This window comes from Rhodamnia argentea, chromosome 8 (genome assembly GCF_020921035.1).
Source record: "Rhodamnia argentea isolate NSW1041297 chromosome 8, ASM2092103v1, whole genome shotgun sequence".
In the NCBI taxonomy this organism is placed as follows: Eukaryota; Viridiplantae; Streptophyta; class Magnoliopsida; order Myrtales; family Myrtaceae; genus Rhodamnia; species Rhodamnia argentea.
In genome coordinates this window covers 3,193,476-3,218,067 of record NC_063157.1, presented here as the reverse complement: position 1 = coordinate 3,218,067, position 24,592 = coordinate 3,193,476, and the positions used below count along the sequence as shown (strand labels likewise).

General features: G+C 38.3%; 1 long non-coding RNA gene across 1 annotated transcript; it reads left to right on the top strand.

Moving 5' to 3' along the window:
• Positions 1-12,131: 12,131 nt before the first annotated feature.
• LOC115744789 lies at positions 12,132-23,782 on the top strand. Its single transcript, XR_004015850.1, has 4 exons — positions 12,132-12,302; positions 19,429-19,433; positions 22,457-22,461; positions 23,773-23,782. It is a non-coding gene; the product is annotated as an uncharacterized LOC115744789 (long non-coding RNA).
• Positions 23,783-24,592: the final 810 nt, after the last annotated feature.

The following is a 24,592-nucleotide window of genomic DNA, read 5'->3' as shown; positions in this document are numbered from 1 at the left end:
ATCATGATGGAGTCCAAGCCGTTCAGATCCCGCGACTTGAGGGGGCAGTTCTCGATGTTGGTGAGGGCGGTGTTGAGCCAAGTCCGGACCTCCACCACCTGCTCTACCTCAGGCGAAGTGCATCGCCCCCGGCCATTGCGGCGGGATGGACGGTAAGGGCCAACACGCTCGGGGAGGTGGGCCCACTCCCGGGGCCGTGGTGGCCGGCGGCGGCGTCGGAGGAAGGGGGATGCGTGACTTGTAGGTGCGATGGTGATGGCGGTGTTGATCGGCGAGGGAGAAGGGGAGGGAAAGGATGAAGAAAAAGAAAGAAGATAAAAGTAAAAAAAAAAAAATAGCAAAAGAAAGTAAAAGGACAAAAATGCCCTTTGGTCAGGCCCTCTTTTGAAACGATTTAAGCACTTCAGGCCCTTGTTTAAAACAAAGTCCACTTCAGGCCCTTATTTGAGAAAATGAGGGCATTTCAGGCCCTTTTTTGAAAATTTCCCTAATAATTTTGTTGAAATAACCTACAAAAGAAATGGTTGTTTTAGGGTTGCGTTCTTTTTAGGGGTAAGAAAATTAGAATTTCGACAACAAACGATATCATTTCAGTGATATACTTAATTCTTTAGTTAAAGTTAATACCACGTAATAAAGAGAAAATAATAAAAAAAAAGGTATATGTGTTTTTTTCGCTAGTCAAAAATCGTAATTACCTCAAAAGAGTCCAAACATAAGAAAATTACGTAAGTGTCCCTCAATGTATTATTTCAGTCCATAAACTCCAAGAAAGATTGAAATATGGTAAATAACACTTGAGAAGCATAAATAAAAACATTGAATAGGGTAGGGGTGATCGGATCTTGAGTGGTCCAGTCCAAATGATCTGTGCGGGCGGTTCGGCCTGAACCAACCATTTCGAACTAGGCTGGCACAACGGTTCCTAATCCAATTGATTCCTTTTGCTCACTCCTAGGATAGGGATCAGCCTAAAAAGACATGTTAATTTCTAGTTGATAGACAGAGAAGTTCATATTTTTCGAGACTTCCCATTTATACGGTCACTCCCTCGGTATAATATTTTTCCATCAACATTAATGGAAAATATAATACTTTCAGCCACATAACAGAGTCAGATTTCAAAATATAACATTCCCATCCTCGTTTGAAATTTTCAAAAAATAGCCAAAATTACGAAAATCGAGATAAGCTGTATGGCCGTTTGAAGTTAGCACACGCGCGAATGACACAAATTTCAGATTTTACAGAATTTTTTTTTGCTCAAAAGATTTTACATTTTTTTTTTGTCAAAAAAGAGTTTACAGATTCAATAGGCCAACTTTGAGACCTCATAACTCCCTTGTCCGAACTTCGTTTTCGGAAGAATCGGGCATGTGCGGCAACAATGGACAACTTATTTTCAAAATATGACAATTTTGAAGCAAGAAAGTTACCAGAATACAGACTAATGAGGTTCCAAAGTAGGCTAATCGTGGTTCGAGTTGCTGCCCGCGCGCTTGGCGCTTTCGACCTCGTTTCTTCCTAATCGGGAATTAATGTACAGTACTCACAAGGAGCAAATCCTATGCTGATACCATGTAGAAGAATATTTTTCTCAATATTGAATGAATCTTTATAGCATTACAATCGTTCTTATACACAATACACGCGCTACCCCTAACATCTTAATAAATTAGGAAAAACTGTAATAAAGAAAAAGAAAAAGAAAATTCCCTAATTTATAGGAAATACAGCTCACGCTAACAATATCTTCAATATGAGGAACTACTTCATATCAAATCTACAAAAGTTAAGCTCCATTCGTTTGGTAGAAAATTGCTTCCAAGAAAATATTTTTCGGTTTTCAATACACGGAAAATAAACTAATCAAGAATTTTTTTCCACTAATGGAAAAAAACACATTCAAAAGGGAGGAAGATGATTTCATCTTTTTGAATAGAGGAAATCATTTGCCCTCCTCTTTCTTTCACCTAGACCAAGCAAGTTCTCCTACGTGCCACTTTTTATTTTCTTTTTCTTTTTCTATTTTTATTTTTATTTATTTTTAATCAATTTTTTAGTTATTTTTCTTTTTTCTACTTCCTTCTTCTTCTGCTGGTCACCGGCTAGCGACCGGCCATAAACGAACGACAAGCTAACCGGCGGCCGGTTGACGATCGCAGCACTGGCCGAAGAAAAAGGTAAAAGGAAAAAAATAAAGAAAAAATTAAAATTAAAAAATTAAAAATTTGAATTTTTGAAAAAGAAAAAAATAAAAAATAACTAAGTAGAGTGCACAGAGGAAAGTCAAATTGATTTTCCATGGCAAATAGAGAAAAATATTTTTGAGTTTATTTTTAGGTTTCAGCCAAACAATGGCCTAAAAATTTTCTTCCTAAAAAATATTTTCCAAAAAAATTATATTTTTTTGCGAAACGAACAAGGGCTTAAAGTCTTCATCTATTCTTCCAAATTGAATTGAGGGCCCTCCTATTTATAGAAAATTTGTGCCAATATTTACTTTGATTTAAATAAATATTCAATCCATCTTGAATTTGATATGGATAAAAGTCAATCAACTAGTATATTGCTGAACAATAAATATCCATAGACGAATTTGGTAATTGGCTCATAAATTCGCTGTTTGTGAGTACTTTAAGAAACATCATTCAAAATAAGCCACGTAAATGAAGAGTATGATATTAAACACTTTCTATACTATATATAATATATATTTTCAGGTATCAAAATTAAGGGTTAATGCCACGAAAAACCTCAAACTAGTACACATGTGACAAATTTATCCCAAATTAATTTTTTGATAACCAAAAACTTCAAACCATTATACATGTGATAAATTCGCCTTCCATTAGTTTTCATTACATTTGATCGTCAAATTATTGAGTTAGATGACACATGACGGTTGACGGGTATACTAGTTTGGGGTTTTTACAATTCGTTTGTTACGAAGTATCGGTTTGGGATTTTTCAGGGTATTAATTTGAGGTTTATCGGTTTGGGATTTTTTATACACTTGCCATAAATTTATCCCAAAATAATTTATCCAATTTCTCGCATTTTTATTCAACATATATAAAATATACGAATTGGGTGATGATAGGGTATGATAATGGCTTTTTCTCTAATTTATCTTTTTTTTCGAGTTCAAACCCGATAAGAGATCAAATCCTCACATGATTTAATTTTATCAAAATTCTAGAGATTTAAATCCAATAAGAGACATATACCGTATTGAGTACTTCTGCTCATTCAAAGGCCGTAAATCTTCCATTGTAATTTTATGCAAGACCGGCCTACTCAAATACTTAATGCTTGGTAAATCACTTTGCAATATAATGTTATTGAGCTTAGCCATTGGTAGAGAAAGTAGTTAAAAGAGGCAATACTTGTTTCAGAGTTTCACGGTAGATATCGATCCCGCCAATGGGTGCCATGATCAACACATCCACCATATGATTTTTCAAATTAAACCGTTAATCTTCCTTCTTGCCATTTCTTTTTGGTAACTCTTTCATCTCATTCTGGGTACTAATTTCTCTGCTTGACCTTTGTCTTTTGTTACCCATTTCCTATTATCCTCATCAAATGCTGTAAGAGTGTTTTTACCTTCTCTCTTGAAAATTTGGTCTTAGGTAACCCAACCACACTTTCACTAAATCTGTTGATCTTTCTCTAATTTTACCTGGACACAATTTTGTCGCTCAAAGGAGTTAGTTTGGCTTTTCATGTAAAAGTTTGATTTTTCTTTTCAAATTTAAACAAATGATGAGTTATTTCACTATCCAAATAACTCCGTGGTCAAATTCTTTCGGCCTTTTTCTTTCATGTAGTAGCTTTTCGAAATAGATGGACGATAGTTGTACTGGAGTATTCAGTCTTGAAAGAAACTCTTCCCAATTTTTAGCCACACAGACGTTGTACGCGAGCCTTTTTGTTTCTTTGATTCAAATTCTGTCTCCTTGAAAAGTAAAGAATAAAGTTTCACATTCCAAAGCTAATGGTGGAAGAAGAGGTTCACATGAGATAAGTACTTGATTGTTCATTAGGGCCGTTCACTACAAGTTATTCTAAATTTCTCTTGATCGCCAATTCCGTGTGACAAGAACATTTATGCGAAGAAGAATCCAAACTACATAGTTAATTGGTGGAAACAGGACCATGCCAAGACTGGTGTAGCTTATGAAGTCTCGTTAAATGTAATTTGATCTGTCTAGGAGAGAACTTGATCGCGCGATATGATGTTTGTATGGCCAAATTGATAATGAGATTTTCCAAGGTTGATGTACAACGCAAAATTATGCTTTGCCATCCAAATTACAACTTGGCGAAAAAGAAAGATTCCAATTCTTTCAGAAAAGAAAGCGCCCACGAAATGTTTCGATTTGATACCATTCGACTCTGCAAATGTTGTGGAAGTAGCCATCGAGGCCGGCTCAATTCACGAAAATATTTTCCAGTTTTTATTTTCATTGAAAATATGAGAAATTAAATCTTGTGCTTTTAGATTTTCTGTTTTCTCGTAAATGTCGTTCTTGATTCGTGGAAATAAATGTTCTCAATATATGTGAAAGTACAGCGAAAATATTGTTTTTAGAAGCAACCTTTAATATTCAAAAAACATTGCTTTCAGTGCGGTCTTCATTCGATAATTGAATTGGTTTTCTTTACCACAAACATCCAAACAAACCTGAGGAACTGAATGCATTAGGGTAACAAAAAATTGAACTAATGTGCATTTGCAGAAAAGGTTTTTCTTTTTTGGACTCGGAAAAAGGAAAAAAAATGGAAATATAAGTTGCTGGTTTCGAATAAGGTCCAAATTGTAGATTGCCAAAAGAAGGAAGGAATTATTCCAAGTGTCATCTCACGATGATTTATCACATACACGTAAAGGGAAGGATAAGAATTATACTTTGCCGACCGAAAGATGAGATTCTTATATAAAGGAGTCAAACAAGATTTGTATGGAGCCTTTACAATAGAATAACTAATGGTTTTTGGGAAATTGTCATAAAAAGTCTTAAATCTATTGCACTTTTGCCAATTCAGTAAAAACCTTTTTTTATTTTGCCAATTAAGTTATAAACTTTTTCACTTTCTGCCAATTGAATCTATCTTGCAAACTTTGACTGGAAATCACTAAAGTAGACGACAGCCGTCTTATGTAGCACGGCTGGCGCCGGTGCGGATAATTTTTTTATTTTTTTTATTTTGTTTGTTATTTTTTAAACTGTGGCCAACGAGATCGCTAGCCAATTGTAAAGGACCAACGACCTCCGCCTAGCCTAGGTGAGGGTGTCGCAGCCCTTGCCAACCATGAGTGAGGGTGTCGGGCCCTTTCCTTGATCCGGATGAGGGTCGAAACACTTGCCTATTTTTGGACGAGGACCACCACACCGTTGCTAGCCACAAGTGATCAACTCACAACCCTCGCCTAAGGCTAGTGAGGTCATCATGGCCCTTGCCCAAACCAAGCAAGGGTTTAGGCCCTCTACTAGATCTAGGTGGGGGTCCATGCCCTCGCCGGCCACAATTGTAAAACAAACAAACAAAGAATAAATTAATCACTAAAAAATTAAAAAATTATTAAAAATTATCAACATTAATGTCCGTTGTGACACATAGGACACCGGCATTCATGTTAGTAATTTTAGGCCAAAATTGGTCTAATGGACTCAATTGGCAAAAATGTGAAAAGGTTTAAGACTCAATTAACAAAATTAAAAAGGTTTTTTTTTTATAGAATTGATAAAAGTGTAATAGGTTTAAGACTTTCTGGACAATTTTTCCAATTCTTTCTGGACGACATCTACTCTGTGCGTCTTCTTCTTCAAGTTATTCTATAAACTAGTTACTTAGCAGTGGGGAAATGCATGTCCGTATGCATATTTTCTAATCGTTAATATTCCACTAAAATGAGATGTTGCGGAAGAGAAACAAGATGAGATTCTTGGGGAAAATTGTCAAAAAAAATCCTAAACATTTTGTACTTTTGCCGGTCCAGTTCTAAATCTTTTAAGTTGCCTATTCAGTTTTAAAGACTTTAACCTTTGGTCAATTCAGTCCTATTGACCAAAAATCGCTGACGTGAACGCTGGCCGTTTTATGTGGCATCGCCGACTACGACATGAACGATTTTTAATAATATTTTAACATCTTTTTGAGTATTTTTAATTATTTTTTCCTTTTATCCTTTTCTTTTTTTCCTCCACCAGCGCTCAATCTCCGACGGCCCTCACCCGAGGCAAGTAGAGGGAAAAAAGAAAAGGAAAAAAAGGAAAAAGTAAATAAACTAAATAAAAATAATTGAAAAATATTAAAATATTATTAAAAATTATTCACGTCAGCGATTTTCGGCCAATAAGATTGATTTGGCAAAAGGTGAAAAGGATTAGGACTTAATCAACAAACTTAAAAGGTTTAAGACTGAATTAGTAAAACTATAAAAGGTTTAGAAATTTTTTGACAATTTTCTCAAGATTCTTGTAATGGCAATATTTTATATTTTTGTAGAAGAATAGCATACTTTTTGAAGGCGTAAGATTAATATGTTGTATTCCATTAATATGAGCACAATTCAAAGGTCTTAATGGCTTCATCTCCAAAAAGAGAGCACCATCTTTGATTCCTTTTCATAAATCAGACAGGGCCTTTAAGGCTTGGTCTCTAGTGGAAGACGACCGAGGCCTTGATCACCTGAATCTTCGGTGATGTCTTAACAACTCGTTCTTTTTTTTAGATTGAGGTCATGATGACCTAAATCTGACAGGTTTTTGCGTCTTCGAAGTCCTTTAATTCTCTTTGTCCGAAAAAAAAAAAAGTCCTTTAATTCTCTGGAACTTCTTAATAGCAAATCTACAAAATTTAAGGTCTCCATCTAGTCTTCCCAAAATCAATTTATAGTCCTTCTATTTATAGAGAAGTTTGATCAACATTTACTTTGATTTGCTCTGTTTGTTTTGCCAAAAATGAGTTAATTTTGAAAACATTTTCCAAAAAAAGATCGCTCGTATCACTCGAAATAATAAGTTAATGAAGAATATACTTATTACTTATAACAATTTATGTCTAAATGGGCCTATGGATTTTCTTTCCTTTTGCAGGGGAAAAGCCATCTTTTTCTCAACAATGTCTTTGTCATTTGATCCAATAGCCTTCTGTTTTTATAGACAATAAAAATACTTTTTAGTTCTTTCATTTTTGTGAGTGATATAACGATCATTTTTAGGAAAAGTTTTCCAGAGTTTGATATGGATTAATGTCAATCAACTAGTATCTTAGCTATCATTCTCGAGAAAAAAATTTCAAATTATTTATTTTTCGTGAAACAAACGGAGCCATAAATAAACATCCAATTCTATCTTGAATTTGACATGGATAAATGTCAATCAACCAGTATCTTAACTCAAGTTTAACTGTTCTGCGAATGAACACATATCCTAATTTGATTGGACAATTACACTTGCAAGAGAGAATTGCTGAACATTCAAATATTTACGAAGAAGTTCGTCATTGGCTCATATTTTCTCTGCTTATAGGTACATTTAAGAAACTACGAGAGATAAGCCATGTTAATGAAGAGTTAAATACAAAATGATTTCTCTAATTTATATTTTTTCCAAGTTTAAAATTAATAACAGATGCTTTCTCTTTATCTAACCTTTATATTCACTACATATAAAATAACTATTAGGAAATGATGGAGTTTGATTAAAATTCTTTCTCTATTTTATCCCTTTTGTCAAGTTCAAACCCCGTGAGAAATAAAAATTTCACGTACTATATTGTTATATATTTTCATCCAATTTAAATCCAATAAAAGATATAAATTGATAGTTCAATAAGCTAAAAATCTATTGGTTGATATGAGTCGCGCGGCAACTACGGACTCAAAGTTAAGGGTCGTCTTGAGCATAAGAACGAAGACTCTCAACTCGGGTGTAGAATATGTAAATACTAAATTACGCTTTTACCTAATAACTTAAACTTTTAGAACAGTTGACTATACTATCTCAAAATCTCACAGTGTCAAAGCCAGTGCTATACCCTTTCGTGTATGTGCGCTCACTCCCATCAGTCAAATTTCATGTACTACTTTTATTTTGGCTTGCACATGAATTGGGGTGTTCAAATATTGTCCCACATGTTTGACAATGAGTCCTATATGCTCTTTATATTCACTTGGTTTCCCTCAACCTAATAAAGTGGACTTGACTTATCTCCAACGAGGTTGCCAGCACCATTGTCTGGTCATTTGCTAGCGTCGTGCTTCTCTCGAAGCACACATACACCATGGACCGCTCCTCTCGGCCGTCAAGCCACGTGAACAACTCCTGAATTTCAGGATCGAGCTGGACCCGGCCCAACTGATCGGGCAAGAATGCTTGCCAGCCAGGCCTCCCTATGAAACTCCATGTCCGCATCTCCTTCCTTGTATATCCAAAAGAGGCATGAAATCTGCATAATGGGTATGCTGGCGAGTTCGGCATGTCGCCGAAGGTCATCAGAGAGTTCTTGTCATCGCTATCGTTTTTAGGTAGGTTTTGCCAAAGAGAGAACTTGATGGATAGAGAAGGAGGCGGAGGGCGAGAACACGATGTAGAAACGCCGAGCTCCAAGGCCTAGTATCAGTTCCACCCTAGAAATTAGTGGACAAAATGGTGACGGGTGGGACCTGAACCACTTGAAGATGGTCGGGTAGTGGTGGTGACGCATGGAGAGGATCTTGATAATGAGGTTGTTTTTCGAAAGATAGGAGTGCCGGGGCCAGGGTTGACCAGGGGGTGGAAGAGGTTCGGATGGTCGAAGAGAAAGGGGAGGACGAGGTGATGGTTCCATCAACTGTCACTTGATATACAGTAGGAGGTTATGAATTCAAATCTTTCTAGGTTTCTACTGCCTTTCCAATTACATATTTTTACGCTTTAGGCTTAGGCCAAAGTTCGGACTATGCCGGAGGACGAGTCTTACAATTAAAACTATCTAAACAGTTTACGGTGATTCCATAGAATCTCACATTAGGCTTTAAGTATATATTACAAATTGATAAAAATTGCATTTGGAAGTTTCATAGCCACGTAACTACCGATTGCATATTTGATTTAAATTTACTAAGGCTGAATTCCGAAAGCGAGCTCACTCCATGAAAAGGGATAATATTTTCATAAACAGATTGATTTGTAGGTTGTTCCGTTAAGCTATTTCGAGATATATGAGCTAGATATCTCATTGGACAAGTTTAACACCACAAGCAAAGCAAGGTCTCTCCATTTATCAAAGTTCATGGATCATTTGTGCTATTTCGTTTTTTTCAACCTCGTATTTTCTTTGTCCTTTTCTTGTGCCCGTTTCCTATTGTCCTCATGAAATGATGTCAGAGTCTTTTTTTCTCCTTTTCTCTAGAAAATTCAGTCTTTATTCTTTTATCGGAAAAGAACATAATTATATTACTAGCAAGGCCTGTAACAAAGCAAATTGGACGTGTCTAGACAAAGGGGGGCCCAAAGGGCCTGTGGAAGAACAAAAAGCCAGCCGTCATATTTTCTTTTAATTAGTCTAGACAAAGGGTGGCCCAAGGACCCAATTGATGAGTTATTTGACTATCTGAATAACCTTGTTTTTTCTTTATTTTCTTTTTATTACCCTTCATATTATAAAAGGTCCCGGTAGCATGACAGTATGTCAGTACGGTGGAATGCTAGGCATAAGATCAGATGTGGGTTCTGTCATGATTTTTTGTCATTCATAACACTTGCAGATGAAATTACATTGTTATCTTGTTACACTATCAGCCTTTCAAATCATAACTCTAAATCCCGAAGTTCTCTAAAGGTGAGTTCTCCACAAAATCTTTAGATGCGGCTTTCTAAAAGGTAGAAGATGTATTGGACAACGAGAGAGCCACTGTCAAATTCTAAATGAACTTCTACTTTGGGCACCAAAATACTTGTGTAGTCATTGGTGGGGTTTTATATAGAAGGGGTAAAAATCATAGCAAAATAATCTTGCAATTCTCTCGAGCATTTTCTGTCAGTATGGCATACTTTGATTGAATGAGAGTAGCAATCAAACGTAGATTTTATATTAGCGGATTTAGCTTCCACTTTTGATGCAGTTTAGGACAAAAAGCAAACAAATTGAAGAAGATACCTGATTGATGGTTATCGAATGCACAAGTAAATTGACCATCATTGATTAGAAAAATTAATGACCTAATTAGCCTTTGGATTACGTAAAGTATAACTTTTTAGAATATAGAATGATAGATGTAATAATTTCGATAAAGGGTAAGACTTCTCTTAACTTTAAACTATCCAATTCAAAGGTTGTTTTAATTTCTGAATGGGATATCTAAGTTCTTAGTGACTTAGGAGAATATGTAATTGATTTGTAAAATTCCATACGGGAGAAAATTTTATTAACATTTTAATAGGAAAAATTACCAAAAAAAATCTTAAATCCATTACACTTGGGCCGATCTTAAACATTTTAATTCGATCAATTTAGTCTTAAACCTTTTGATAATTTACCAATTGAGATTTTCCGATCAATTTTGACCGGAGATCGCTAACGTGAATCACGTTCGTCCTACGTGGCAAAATCTAAAAATCTTTCTGTTTTTTCGTTCACTGGAAGCACTCCTTTATTAGTTAACAGGACAATGTTGTAGAGGAATTGAGTCGGGGAAGATGAGATTGGTTTCTCAAGATGCGGCCAATACCAAGCAACTTTGTTCATGTTGTGATCAGGATACAGTTGCATCTATAATGCCTGTTCTTTTATTGGTGTGATTGTATTTGGTTTTGGAGATGTTCGGGGTTAAGAGTGTCCGATCAAAAGGAGTTTCCAACAGTTGATATATCTAGCTATTGTATTTTGTCGAAAGACATACATGGAATTTGATCTAACTGAGAAATACAGAAGAATTTGTACATGCAAAAAGCCGCGGATGAACAAAGAAGATCGCGACCTGTACAAGTTCAAGGAGTTCAAGCGAACACAGAGATTTAAGTGCTCCCCTCTGATAGGTAAAGAGAATAAATCTCATCCTTATTAATATATTCCGTTCAAGGCGATCGCTGGGGCTGGCGGTATCTGGAAGTGATCGGTCAAGCCGAAATGAGCCATGAGGAGCCAGACGTGAGTCAGGAACTCGCCTCCTCATTGTAGTTGCCGTGCGTGCTGAAGGCCCTTGCACTTGACCGCCGCGTAAGCTAGACTCTCCGCCCACACACGACTTATGATGTTCCATTTCTTCTCTTCGCCGTCGATTTCTTTGTCCAGCTGCGACGCGAGCCTGCATCCTTGGTACAGGTTGAACTTGCTCGTCTCCTTTCGCCACGATCAGAGCTACCTGTGAGTTCACCTTGCGCAGCGATCTGCAAGCTCTGGCGAAAGGGGTTTTCGGCCCGTTGGCATTCTCGTCTGGCTTCTGCTCGTTCAGGAAGTTCATGGTGTCAACGTACGTGTCTCGGAATTCGATGTGCCCGACTCCGATCGGCAAGAGAAGAGGGTACATGACCAAAAGATACAGCATATACCGAGACAGGTGCTTGCTCATTTGGGAAGCCTCTGGAAGAGCCTTCCCATCTTCCGGGCGGCACAAGAGTCCAGTCGTGATGTGCCAGATGAAGACGCTCTGGTCGAACTCTAACTCGATGCTCCATTTGAAATCGCCCAATAAATTTTCCCGCTCAAGTATGATATGTCCCCGGAAGGTCCATTTGATCTGGACTTCGTTCACGCTCGTCTGCTGGGATTTGAGATGCCCCAGGACCCATCGTTTTAGGAAGTCGCTTACTTTTTCCTCGCCCCTGTACAAGAACTTCACAAGCTTCTTGTCGACGTGTAGCAACTCTAGGATTGGATGGCACCAGACCAGAGGTGTTTCTCTTTGAGGGCGAAGCTTAGTAGATTGTGCTGTGCCATAGAACCAGACCACCTGTGCCGGTTATGCAGTGGTTGTAACTGTCCAACAAGATCCAGGATGGTGGGGCTGCGGTCCTTGAGCCCCCAAGCGGTTTCGCCGGAGAAGAGAAGAACGAACAGTGCGTAAATCTCCAGGAAAATTGCGCCCCCGAGCAACGCAAAGGTCACATAGATATTGGACTCGGAGTACTCGACCTTGTCCGACAAGGTAAAAAGCGCCAAGGCCATGCCGGTGAACGCTATACTAATGGAGCGGAGGGTAAAGCCCTATGGATTTTGGATCGCCATTGCCTTTGTGTAGAGCAAATCGTACATGAGTCCCAGTTCAATCTCGATAACTCTGAATACCACCTGAAAATGTTTATCCTCGAGTATAGACTGGCTGGTGTCACTGTCCTGGAAGCTAAGCACAAGATCCGTGAAAAGGCGCCGGAAAATGACGATCGGTTCTTTGGCTACTGCCAGCTCGGCCCGGTTGCGCTCCTTCATCTCTTCTGGTAGAAGATATTCATCCCCAGAAAGGCGCCGGAAAAAGTTGGACTTGCCTCTGGCTGTGGCTAACAAAGATTGGCTGCACTTCCTCTTTTCCCCACTCTGTTTGTCCTTCCTCTTCTGCAATTCTTCGGATAAGAGCCTTTCATCACAAGACGAGGGATTCGGCCTTTCATCGCAAGACGAAAGATCTCCGCAGGCCTTCGAATTGTGTCCGGTGTTCACTCAGTGTACCTCGATCACCTCGTACGGCGTGATCTCATAGCCCTCGGCCTCCTTCAACATATATTGCTCCAGGATGTTCGAGTAATGGAAAGGAGGGCCCGGGATTGAGTTCCTGGAATGCTCGGTACTCGTAGCGTGGAGGAAATAGGCCCTCTCACCATACTTTATGGGGCCGGAGACAATCATGAGAAGCGAAAGAACCCAGAGGCCGGAGCCTGTCAACGCCTGAAAGAAGATGAGCAGCGTGCCCACAGTTTGGACAATGAGTATGAGAAAATGCCTCAACCAGAGCTCGTTATCCTCAAGGGCATAGGACGTGATGGTGTCGGGGACCACACAGGCGCATCAGCAGGAACGGCACCCAGAATGCAGTCATCTGGGCATTCGAGTTCAGCTCCATGGCAGCGACACCGAGGTCGTGCTGCATTTGCTTGAGCCTGGATGCTGTCTTGTGGAGCACGTAGAGGGCTGTCTCATCTGCTGCCAAGTAGCACGACCCGAGCAAAGCCTTCAGCCACACGTTGGGGCCGGTACATGCGGTGACGCCCAAGGATGATGAGCAGAACTTGAATGGTGAAGCTGAGGAGGACCATGGGTCGAAGTTCCCATTCCTCCCATAGTTCCTTTAGATGTGAAGACATTCCTTCCATTCCAACCGTTTATCGGTACTGTCTCCTATCCTCTTACAGAAACTTCTGTTTGGGGTTTGTGAGAGAGACAGAGAAGAGGAGGAGGAGAGTTTAGGATGACGAGTGAGGAGGAGGCAGCATTTAAGATTTAACGAGTCAATTCGCTTCGATTCAGCTTACAAAAGTTCTTCGTACTTTGACGTCTTACCTTGAACAGAGTGGCGGTCCCAGGACTCATATCCCGGGCGTGGGAACATATTATTTTCCCTGGTGAGTTACCAAGAAAACTTCAAACTTTGACTCTTGTCAGAGCACATTATTTACAAAACCTATTAAAATTGTGCACGGTCAGATCGAAATAATTTTTATTTCAATTGAGTCACAAATTTTTCATATTTTGCTAATTGCATCCATCCCGTCAATTTTAACTGAAAATAGATGACATGGACACCAAATGTCCTTTGACCATCCTTGGTGTCATTAACGGCACTCGAGCGAACTTTATTTTTTATTAATTTTTCTTTCTTTTTTTATTATTAAGGGCCGGCAAGATGCCGCCGGCCACCGCGGAAGCTCGGTGACCTTTGCCTGCCATTGGGCGAGAGCTTGTGACCCTCACCCCTTATCCGGTGGCATGCCTCGCCTAGATAAGAGGGAGGGATGTGAGGGTCGCGACCCTCTCCCTGCTGTTAGCGAAGGCCGCGAGCTGATAATCGATTCTCATGGTCAATTCATCTTCTTGTTGCACAAAGACCCCAATTCGTCCATGGCAACCTCAAGGTCGCAACCCATTGCAGCCGAGTGCCTAGGGAGCGAGCCCTCATCGACCGCAACTCTAGCTCACAGCTAGCCAAGGGCCACAACCCTTGTCGCAGCCGACGAGGACTTGCAACCCTCATGCAGTCGCCGAGTAAGGGTTGCGACCCTCGTCAATAGCCTCCTACGGCCCTTAGCCATAAATAAGAAAAGAAAGATAAAAAACATAACAAAAAGTAAAAAAAAACAATCACTTCAACGCCAACAATGCCACATAGGACGATCGGTAGATGGCCAGCATCCATATCATCAATTTATAGTTAGAATTGGTTGGATGGACTCAATTGATAAAATATGAAAATATTTAGGACTTAATTGGCGAAAAAAAATTGAACTAAATTGACACAATTACAACAGGACTTTTGTTATAATTTTTCTTGAAATTCTAAGGCAGTCATTCCACCCAATGGTCATCGAAAATTGCTCACATGCAGATTGAGTCTCAATCTCAATAGGATTGTCAAAAGCTAGGAGGAGGTGGGGGAGAATGCCCGATCAGAAGGTTTTCAAGGCGCTAAAGGCCAAGGAGGTGGTCAGGATGTTTGGCCATCCCTTGAAACTTTTAGGGATCTATAGTTTCCATGAATACTTCATCGTGTTCTTTAGGGTATTATGGGCAATGAACACTTATATTCCAGAAAATTATTGTAATTGATGGGAGTAGCTAGTATATAGGAAGATTGGACCTCCACCGTTTGATTAAGGGAAGGTCTACATTTAAAATTAAAGGGACCCCTCCCCTTCATTTGTAATATCACAAAACGTCAATACGAAAAATAAAGTATTCTCTCTAAAAACACTCATATTCTCTTTATTACGAGGTGAAATAGGGTTAAAATGCCACACAGTCCTGATCTTAAATGTCGATCCATGAGACATATAGATCGAATAAAACTCCATTTATTAAACTTTGGTTGTAAGACCCCCAAGGCCATTTACATGAGGGAAAAACCGAATAGAAAAAGGTCATATGTCGAGTTCAAATGTGGTGGGTTTTTTTTTTTTTTTGACTATTATACCTCTCAATCAAAAGAGAATCTTTTAATTTTCAAAAAGCAAGTTCAGAGATGAATGACATGTGCTATTCACCGTTAAATTTATCTTAGTAGCCATCGATGATCATTTCCGTGAACAATTAGTACTTTGCACAGGATGCCAAAGGGTCATATTTTCCCTCTAATCCGGGTCATTAAGTTTGACAATAAACATGGAGAAAGTGGTCGCAATTTTTTTTCTACATGAACGTGAGATCCAGGTGCAAGAAATTGATAGCAAAAAGGTTAAATTTGCTGCCTCGAAATTGTTGACAATTGCTCTGTCATTTTGTGACAAAGTGCCACACGGCTACCATCTCAAATGTCTAATCGCGACTCACATCCATTGAATAAGACTCCATTTATTAGACTATGGTCGCATGACTTCCACGGTCATTTATCAGAGGGAAAAACTAAATAAGAAAAGGTCATATGTCGTATTTTTTTTGGTCGAACATATGCCGTATTCAAATGTGGCAATTTACAACCTTTTTAAAATTATTATACCTCTCAATTAAAGGAGAATCTTTTTAATGTTCTAAGAAGCAAATAAAGATATTAAATATGACCACCCACCTGGGTGGCGCAGCCGGCTTGCGCACTCTTCCTCTCGCAAAAGGTCGAGTGTTCAAATCCCGGAGGCGTCGCGAGGTGACTTACCCGGTGGCACGTGTGTGGTGGCTAGCACGTGTTGCCCCCAGGGTTTACCCCCCGGCTGCCGGCCGTGCGGGGGTTCCCTGGGTCATCAAAAAAAAAAAAAAAAAAAAAAAAAAAAAAAAGATATTAAATATGACCCACCATGGGCATGGCGTGTTTGGTGAGAATCAAACCCTTTGACTCTTGCGTAAGCCACGGTCGGGGGTTCGAAACTCTTCTAACGCGTTTCTCGGACTTAAGTGGGGGACCTTTGCTGGTGGGCTACGGGGCCAACCTCCCTCCAAGTATAGTCGCCGTCGGAAATGGCCTTCGCCTCGCTCAAAGGGTGGCTGGTGAGTAGGCTTGATTATGACCGGCGGATCCTGGATCATAAAAAAAAAGATATTAAATATGTCATTCACTCTTAAATTTATCTTAATATTTTTTTATTTCGTGAAGAATAAATAACCAGAAAAGCACGTCCTTAAAAAAGATTGGTCGTGAAAATGTCGAAATCAAAGCTCGGTTTTGTATTTATTTTGATAGGACGTGCTGGAAATATTTCTATATGAACGTAAGAGCCAGGTGTAAGGAATAGATAGCAAAGAGGTGAAATTTGCTCCATTGAATTGGAGTTGTTTTTCTTAACGGTGCACTCTTTCCCACGTGGCCTCTGCTCATTGGTGGCCGTGCAAGGGAAATTCGAAAAAAAGAAATCGTGGACAGATCCGTATAATGTAGAAGATTTAAGGGTAAATTGATATGGATTTTTTTGAGGCATAATGGCACTTAGAGTGTCAATATTTATGTGCCGCACTCATTTGGTATAAATATTTTTTTTAGATCACTTAAATGCCAAATCGAAGAAAAAAAGATCACCTAAGTGCCAATTCCGACAAAAAACGATTATTTAAGTACTAATTCCAACCAACCAATACACGTCACATTTTTTTATGAATTTTTTAATATCAAGTCTCAATTTTTAAAAAATAAACCCACATGGTATCCACGTGGACTGTTCAACTTAAAAATAGTTAATTATTTTAAAAATTAAAATTAAACAGAAAAATAGCCAAAAAAAAAAAAAAAGGAAGCGAAGTTACAGCGGTGGAGGCTCACACAGCCCTTGTCGCCGCAGCCCCACCATCACCAGCAATGGCCGGCGAGGGGTGGGGGATGGTCGAGGGGGGTCGCTAAGCCTCGGCAACCCCCATCGAGGCCTCGCCAGGGTCGGCGAGGCTCGGCCGTGGCCGCCCTTGCAAACCCATGGTGAGGGTCGACTTTGCCGTGGGTTTACGAGGGGCCAAGAAGGGGTGGGGGATGGCCAAGGGGCTTGTCAGAGCTCGATGACCCCCACCGAGGCCTCACTATCGATTTGCGAGGGGTGGGGGATGGCCAAGGACGGTTCTAGCGACCACCATCGAGGCCTCGCCGGCCCCGGCGAAGCCTCCGACGACACCCCTCAGCCATCCCCACCCCTCGCCGGTCATTGCTAGGGATGGTGGGCGGCGGCTACGAGGGCTTCCAAGCCCTAACCGCTGCAACAAAAAGCTTTCTTTTTTAAAGTTCATTTAGCTTTTTTTTAATTTTTTTAATTTTTTAATTTTTTAATTTTTTTAATTGCTAAGTTAGAAGCTTCGGCGAGTCACGTAAGTGGCATGTCAAATTTTCGGCGAAGCTCACCGGAGTTGCCAATGAAATAATAGTTTTAAAAAAAAATTGGTATTAAGTGATCTAAAAAAATATATATTGGCACTAAAGTAAGCACCCAATACAAATATTGACATTTGTAATGTCCTTTTGTCAACTTTTTGACATCAGTAATGAACAGTAAATTCGTTAAACGACTGAAACGGATCTGATTTGAGTTAGATCGAAAATATTATGATTCAAATTGATCCATTTGATCCGTTTTTAGCTATATATATATATATATATATATATATATATATAAAATACAAAATAAGGCTATTTAGTGATGCATACCTAATCGGAAATCCATATTTGGCAACTTTTCGATTTAAATTTTTTCCTTTAAAGAATTTATGGATTCGTAGACCGACTCGTTAACCAGGACACTCATCGGCAACGCCATCTCATGCACCAGGACACTCGTTGGAACCCCGAGCTGGGTCAGGAAGGCCGAGGCCGAACTCGGGTTGTCCTGGAACACGAGATGGACATGGCCCTGCTAGTTGCCGAAGAGCGTCCCGACCATGTGCGTCCTACGCATGGCGTGGAACTTGGAATGCTTCTTGCTGAAGAGGTGAAGCGCGGCGCGGAGCTTCTTCGGCAGGGCCTAGAACCGAGCGAGAGAACCAGGGACCGAGCAGTCGAGCTTCTCATGGATAGGATCTTCGTCATCATCGAAGAAGTGGTTGGAAGAGGAACTGAACTTGAAGCGAGGGTTTGGTCTTCGTCATCGTTGGTGAGCTTCTTTCTCCAGTTGAAGTAGCATCGAGAGAAAGAGTACAAAGAGGACTCATGGGGCGAGCCTGAGAGGATTAACTTCATTTTCAGAGAGAAGATAAGAATCTAAAGATAAAACTCTTTTTGTGGATAAACTCTTGCGGCAGATTAGACGGTCAAGGCCGACATGCTTGAGAAGGTGGGCTCGTCCTCTGGGCCATGGTGGTCGGCGGCGGCGCCAGAAGGGAGGGGGATGCGGGACTGGCAAGTGGCAATGGAGATGGCGGTGGCGAGGGAGATGGGGAGGGGAGGGAAGAGGAAAAGGAAAGAAGATAAAGAAAAAAAAATAAAAGAAAAGAGAGAGAAATAAAAAAATAGAAAAACATTAAAAGGACGAAAATGCCCTTCGTTCAAGCCCTTTTTTGAAATAATTTAAGTACTTCAATCCCTTATTTGAAATAATGTTTACTTTAAGTCATTATTTAAGAAAATAAATGCACTTTATGCCCTTAATTAAAATTTTTCCTTTTTTTTCCTAAACGTTAAACCGGTCAATCAAAGGAGAATCTCTTAATCTTTAAATGAAAAAGTAGAAAGATTACATTTGCTATTCACTCTTAAATCTTCCAAATTAAGTGCATGGGTTTGCAACGAGTTGACTATTCTCGACCTAAATGCAAAAATCAAAAGAATGATGAGGACCTGTACAGTAAACACCGACGACTTGTATAGTAAAGACTTAGCTAGACAATTCTTTTCAAATGCCAACTATGATAATAAATTCAACCTTATTCCAAGTTATATGTTGGCCGACATTTGCTGTGATAATGTGGGTGGAAATTAAGCTGTGTTCTTATGTTCGTGGAACACATTTAATTTGTCGTTTAGGGTCCCTTTTGGTTCGCATTTGTGGACGGACAAGGACGCTCGTGTTTCATCCTTCTCCTAAGTGGGGTCAAACGGTTGACTAATTTGGTGGCATCAAAGGTCAAGCTTTGAAGTGGTCCGCGTGACTAGGTTGCCTTGTTTCCTTTTCAACATGACTGTCTTCGCATGTGCATGAACACCATTGCATTAATCACTAGTCTTTTTCAGCAGTTAGATCGTAGGGATTAGATTTCGTGGTTTCAGGATCTACATAGCCTTATCTGATTTTGCATCGTGAAGGCTTCTAATTGGGGAACACATACTGATCTTCAAGATGGTGATAATGATGCTTGTTTTGCTTAGCACAGATAGAAGGATGAAACCATGAGGTTTTGTGGTGGATTGATAGGAGTTGGTAATTAGTGTAATTAAGATTAGTAATTTCTAAAAAGAGTTAGTAAATATAACAAGAGTCGGTAAACGATAAGAAAGGTTGGTAAATTGAATATACCAAACAAACGTTACTATAACTCAAATTAGAGCGGGCAAGTTAAAACTAGTTAATAATTTAGTTGAAGTCAAGCAGGCTAGTCTGTCAAAATTAACATTGGTAATTTCATGTTATAGTTCATACGTTTAATGTAAGAGAGGTAATAAAAGTTGGAAAAATAATTTTTTTTTATTAGAGATAAGAGAAGTTGGTAATTTGGTGAAAATTGAATAAACGTTGAACCTAATTCAAATAAGAGTGGATAGAACAAAACTAACTTACTTAATAGCAAAAAATTGGTAGTCACTCTACTTATATCGAATACAAGTTTAGGCTATCTAATGATCCATACCTAATCCTATAATCTATATTTAGCAACTTTTCTATTATATTGTTGCCTTTGAAGAATTGATGGCTTCATAACTTGAAAGACTTAGCTAGACAATCCTTTTTCAAACACCAAGCGTGATAATTAAATTCAACCGCATTCCAAAGTTTTATTTGGGTCCACGTTATTTGACAGGCAAGGACACACGCTCCCTCGTAAATGGGGTTGAATCATCAATTAATGTTGTTGGAGATGATTAGGAGAGATTCTTCGTATCTCCTTGGATCCTAATTATCTCTAGCAACAAATTTGTGCATTAAAAGTGAAGGTTGAAGGCTAAATGTCACCTCATGTTCATATGTGCATGGCACACGTTTGTTTTTTCATTTTATGGCCCTTCTTGATCATAAGAATAAATGACATGAATAGTTCATCGTGTAATGTGGTTCGTAAACTTTAAGGGAAAAGTGTCAAAAAAGTCCTAAACCTATTGCATTAGTGCCAATTCAGTCCTAAACCTTTTTTTGGTGTCAATTCAGTCCTAAACTTTTTGTATTTGTGCCAATTAAGTCATAAACCTTTTGTTAGTGCTAATTCAGTCCTAAACCTTTTTACAATAGTGCCAATTTAGTCCTAAAAATTTTACATTTATGTTAATTGAGTCAATTCGGCCAATTTTGATTGGAAATCAACGACATGGACGTCAATCATCCTACGTGGCACGGTTGGCGCTAACGTGAATATTTTTTAAATATTTTTTTGATATTTTAAATAATTTTTAAGCTTTCAAAATTATTTTTAAAAATTATTTAAAATATCAAAAAAATATTTAAAAAATATTCACGTTAGCGCCAACCGTGCCACGTAGGATGATTGACATCCATGTCGTTGATTTCCAATCAAAATTGGCCGAATTGACTCAATTAACATGAATGTAAAATTTTTAGGACTAAATTGGCACTATTGTAAAAAGGTTTAGGACTGAATTGACACTAATAAAAGGTTTAGGACTTAATTGGCACAAATACAAAAGGTTTAAGACCGAATTGGCACAAAAAAAAGGTTTAGGACTGAATTAGCACTAATGCAATAGGTATAAGACTTTTTTGACACTTTTCCCTAAACTTTAAATTTGTTTAATATGATTCTTGAACTTTAGTGTAGTATACAATATTAGCCCTGAACTTTTAATTTGCTCAATGAAAATTCCTAAACTTATGGTACGTGTTCGATTTAGTTTGTGAAATGTATGAAAACGTTCAATAATGTCCATGAACTTGAGCTAATAGAAAAATAATATGGAACATTTTTATACAGTTCAGTATTAAATTAAATATGTATAAAAAATTTTGAAACCATATTGAATGAATTAAAAGTTTCGAGATCACATTAACTATTGGGCTAACGTTCATAGATCGCATTGAACAAAGTTAAAGTTTAGGAATTACATCATATATTGATATAAAATTCAAAAATCATTTCTGCTCACAGTTGTTGACCGTTGTTGACCGACACATGTTTCGTCCTAAATGGGGTTGAATGGTTGATTAATTCTATTACGAAGTGTTGATAGAAAGGGGCGCGCGTGATAATTAGGAGGGATTGTCAAATTTCTCCTTTTGCGTTGCTTTGTCATTTTGTGCCCCCTTTGTTCTTCGCGTTAGTTGACTGATGGGGACGCACGTGTTTCCACCTAAATGGGGTAGAATGGTTAATTTAATTTTAATTTATAACTAGAATATGATTTTTTTACTTCTGCTTCTGAGCATAAATTAACTTTCTTACTTCTGAAGCTAAGTAATGTTTTTTTTAAGTGGCTCCAAAACTATTTCTGAAGTAAAAACATGCTTTGAAAGTAAAAAAAAAAAAAAAAAAAAGAAGATTCTTAACCAAATGGATTTCCGTTTCAGAAATTGTATTACCAAATAAATTTCTATTTCAAAGACACTTCTAAAATAGAAATCCTATTCCAAAAGTATTGCCATGTGCGGGATCCGTTCTTCTCTTTTCAACATGCATGTACTCCACGTGACTTTATTACATGTGCATATGTTTAAAGGAGATAGAACAATGTCAGGATTATCTCTAATAATAAATTTGGTGGCATTAAAAGTCAAGCTTTCAGGGGTCCGTGCGAGGTGGTACTTTTGTTTGCTTTACAAAATTAATGCAAGTTCTCCACATGACTTTCTCTTCATTTGTGCACGCAAACAGTGCATTCATCAGTCGTCCTTTCCAGCAATTTAATTGTATAGATTTCATCATTTCAGATTTGCGCAGTCTTATCCGCGTTTGCGATGTGAAGACCTTTTGTTAGGAACGCCTTAGTATTGTTGAACTATCACACATCATTTGACAATTGAGTTTATGTACTCTTTATATAATCGACTTCTACCTGTCAACTTTTAAACTTTTGGATTACACTTTTTAATTTGGTATAAGAGCTATAAGATCTTGAGGTGCACCGAGTGCATTGCACCAGGACATCTTATATCTTGTCTTTTTCTTTTTTTAATAAGTATTAATATCCTTTTCTCAGTCTCCCTCAGTCTCAACGTTCATCCTCAATATTGTGGTTTTGGTTCGATAATCATATTAGAGCCGGTTTTATTGTTGTCTAGTTTGCACAGCAGCCACAAAAGCCTCCTGCCATAATTTGACTATCTAGTATGATATCGGAATTAAGTTTTGCTCCTATCAAGTTTATATCCACCCCTATTAGTCAAATTTCATTTGTCACTCTTTATATGGCTTGCACGTGACAGAGGGTTTTGACATATCTCACATCGCTTGACGAAAAGATTTATTTGCTCTTCACATATGTTAGAGATAATTAGAGATTCTCTAGGATGATTTCTTATTTATAGATATTTCTGTTGATTTTTTGTATCTCTCAAGATTACGTGTATATCTTTGATTGTGTGTATCTTGATTGATATGTTGCCTTAGATAGTGATATATTATAAAGCCTATATATAGACTGATGTAATGTTCCTTATGATATATCAAATTACATAGAAATTCCCCATTTCTTCTTCTGCATTATTTTTTTTCAACTATATATTTTTGCCCTTTTTTTTTTCCTCCGAATGATGGTTCAGAAAAATTATCAAATTGCAAAAGTTGAAAAATCTTCAAGCTTAAGTGCATGGTCCGCAAATGGTTGAACATTGTTAGCCTAAATATAAGAGATGGTTATTCAAGAGGTCCCAAACCTATCTATGATGGTCAATTTAGTTATTTCGGTCAATTTTTAGTCAAAAATCACTTACGTGGACATCGGCTAGCTTACGTGGCTAGGCTAGCACTAATTTGAAAGAAAAAAATTCAAGAACTCAAAATCCTTCACATCGGTTACGGCTATGCCATGTAAGCAGGCTGACATCTACATTAGTGATATACAAACAAAATTGGTTGGAAGGACTAAATTGGTAAATCGCTAAAAGTATTTAGGACTAAATCGACATAAGTGAAAAGTTTATCATTGAATTGGCCACCTCATAATAAAGTTATGGCTTTTTGGATAATTTTATCTTAAATCTAATATTCAAAAGTATAGCGACATCTACTACCACCGCAAGAATTAGCTAGACAAACATTTCCAAAATGCCAAATGTGATAATTAATTCAAACTCGTTCCAAAGTTATATATTGGGCCGCATTTATTGACAGACAAGGACACACATGTTCCCTCCTAAACGGGGTTGATTAGTTAACTAATTTTGGTTTAGAGATGATTAGGGAAGATTCTCCATATTTCCTTTTACCTTAATTATCTCTGGCAACGAACTTCCTCAGTTTATGAACCTGTGTTCATACGGGCGCGGCACCCGTTTGCCTTGTCATTTTAAGCCCACTATTCTAATCTCCTTCTGTTGCTTTGTCATGATTATACCTAATAACAAACATTAAAAGGCAAGCTTTGAGGGTTCAGTTGAGTGGGAACGTTCTTTTCTTTTCAACATGCACGTGCTCCACGTGACTTTTCAGCAATTTAATTGTAGCAGAGTCACTGTCCCTGAAGGAGATACGAAAGAATTTCAAGATTATCTAATAATGAGTTTCGTGGCATTATAAGTCAAGCTTTAGGGGGTCCAGGCGGGGAGGTACTTTAGATTCCTTTTCAAAATGCAACTTTGTCTTCCTACGTGCATCTACAGCATGCATTCATCAGTAGTCCTTTCCAGCAATTTAGTTGTGCTAGATTTGGTCGTTGCAGATTTGCATAGTCTTATCGGATTTTACATGGCGAAGACTTTTTGTTACGAACATAATGGAATTTATATGATCTTTACATAATGTAATCTCTATCTATTTATCAATTTAAGCTTTTAAATTAGACTTTCTTACATGACATTAGAACTAGACGATTCTGAGGTGCACCCAGTGCACATTGCACTGGGTGCAGATTCGGAGCACTCCTCTTATCTCTTATCTCTTGTCCTTTTTTTCTGTTTCTCTCCCCCTCTTTCAGTCTTGCCCGATAACCACGATAGCCTGTTCTGTTGATGTGTAGCATGCATAGCAACCACGTTATCCTTCTGTTGTGATTGGACTTTCTAACATAATATTAGAGTCGGGTTTTGTCCTTTTCACATTTGCATTCTTGTTCCAGAGTTATATCTTGGTCCGCATTTGCTAGCAGACAAGGACACACATGTTCCCACCTTAGTTAATTAATTTTGCTGGAGATGATTAGGGAAGATTTACCATATTCCCTATTATCATAGTTGTC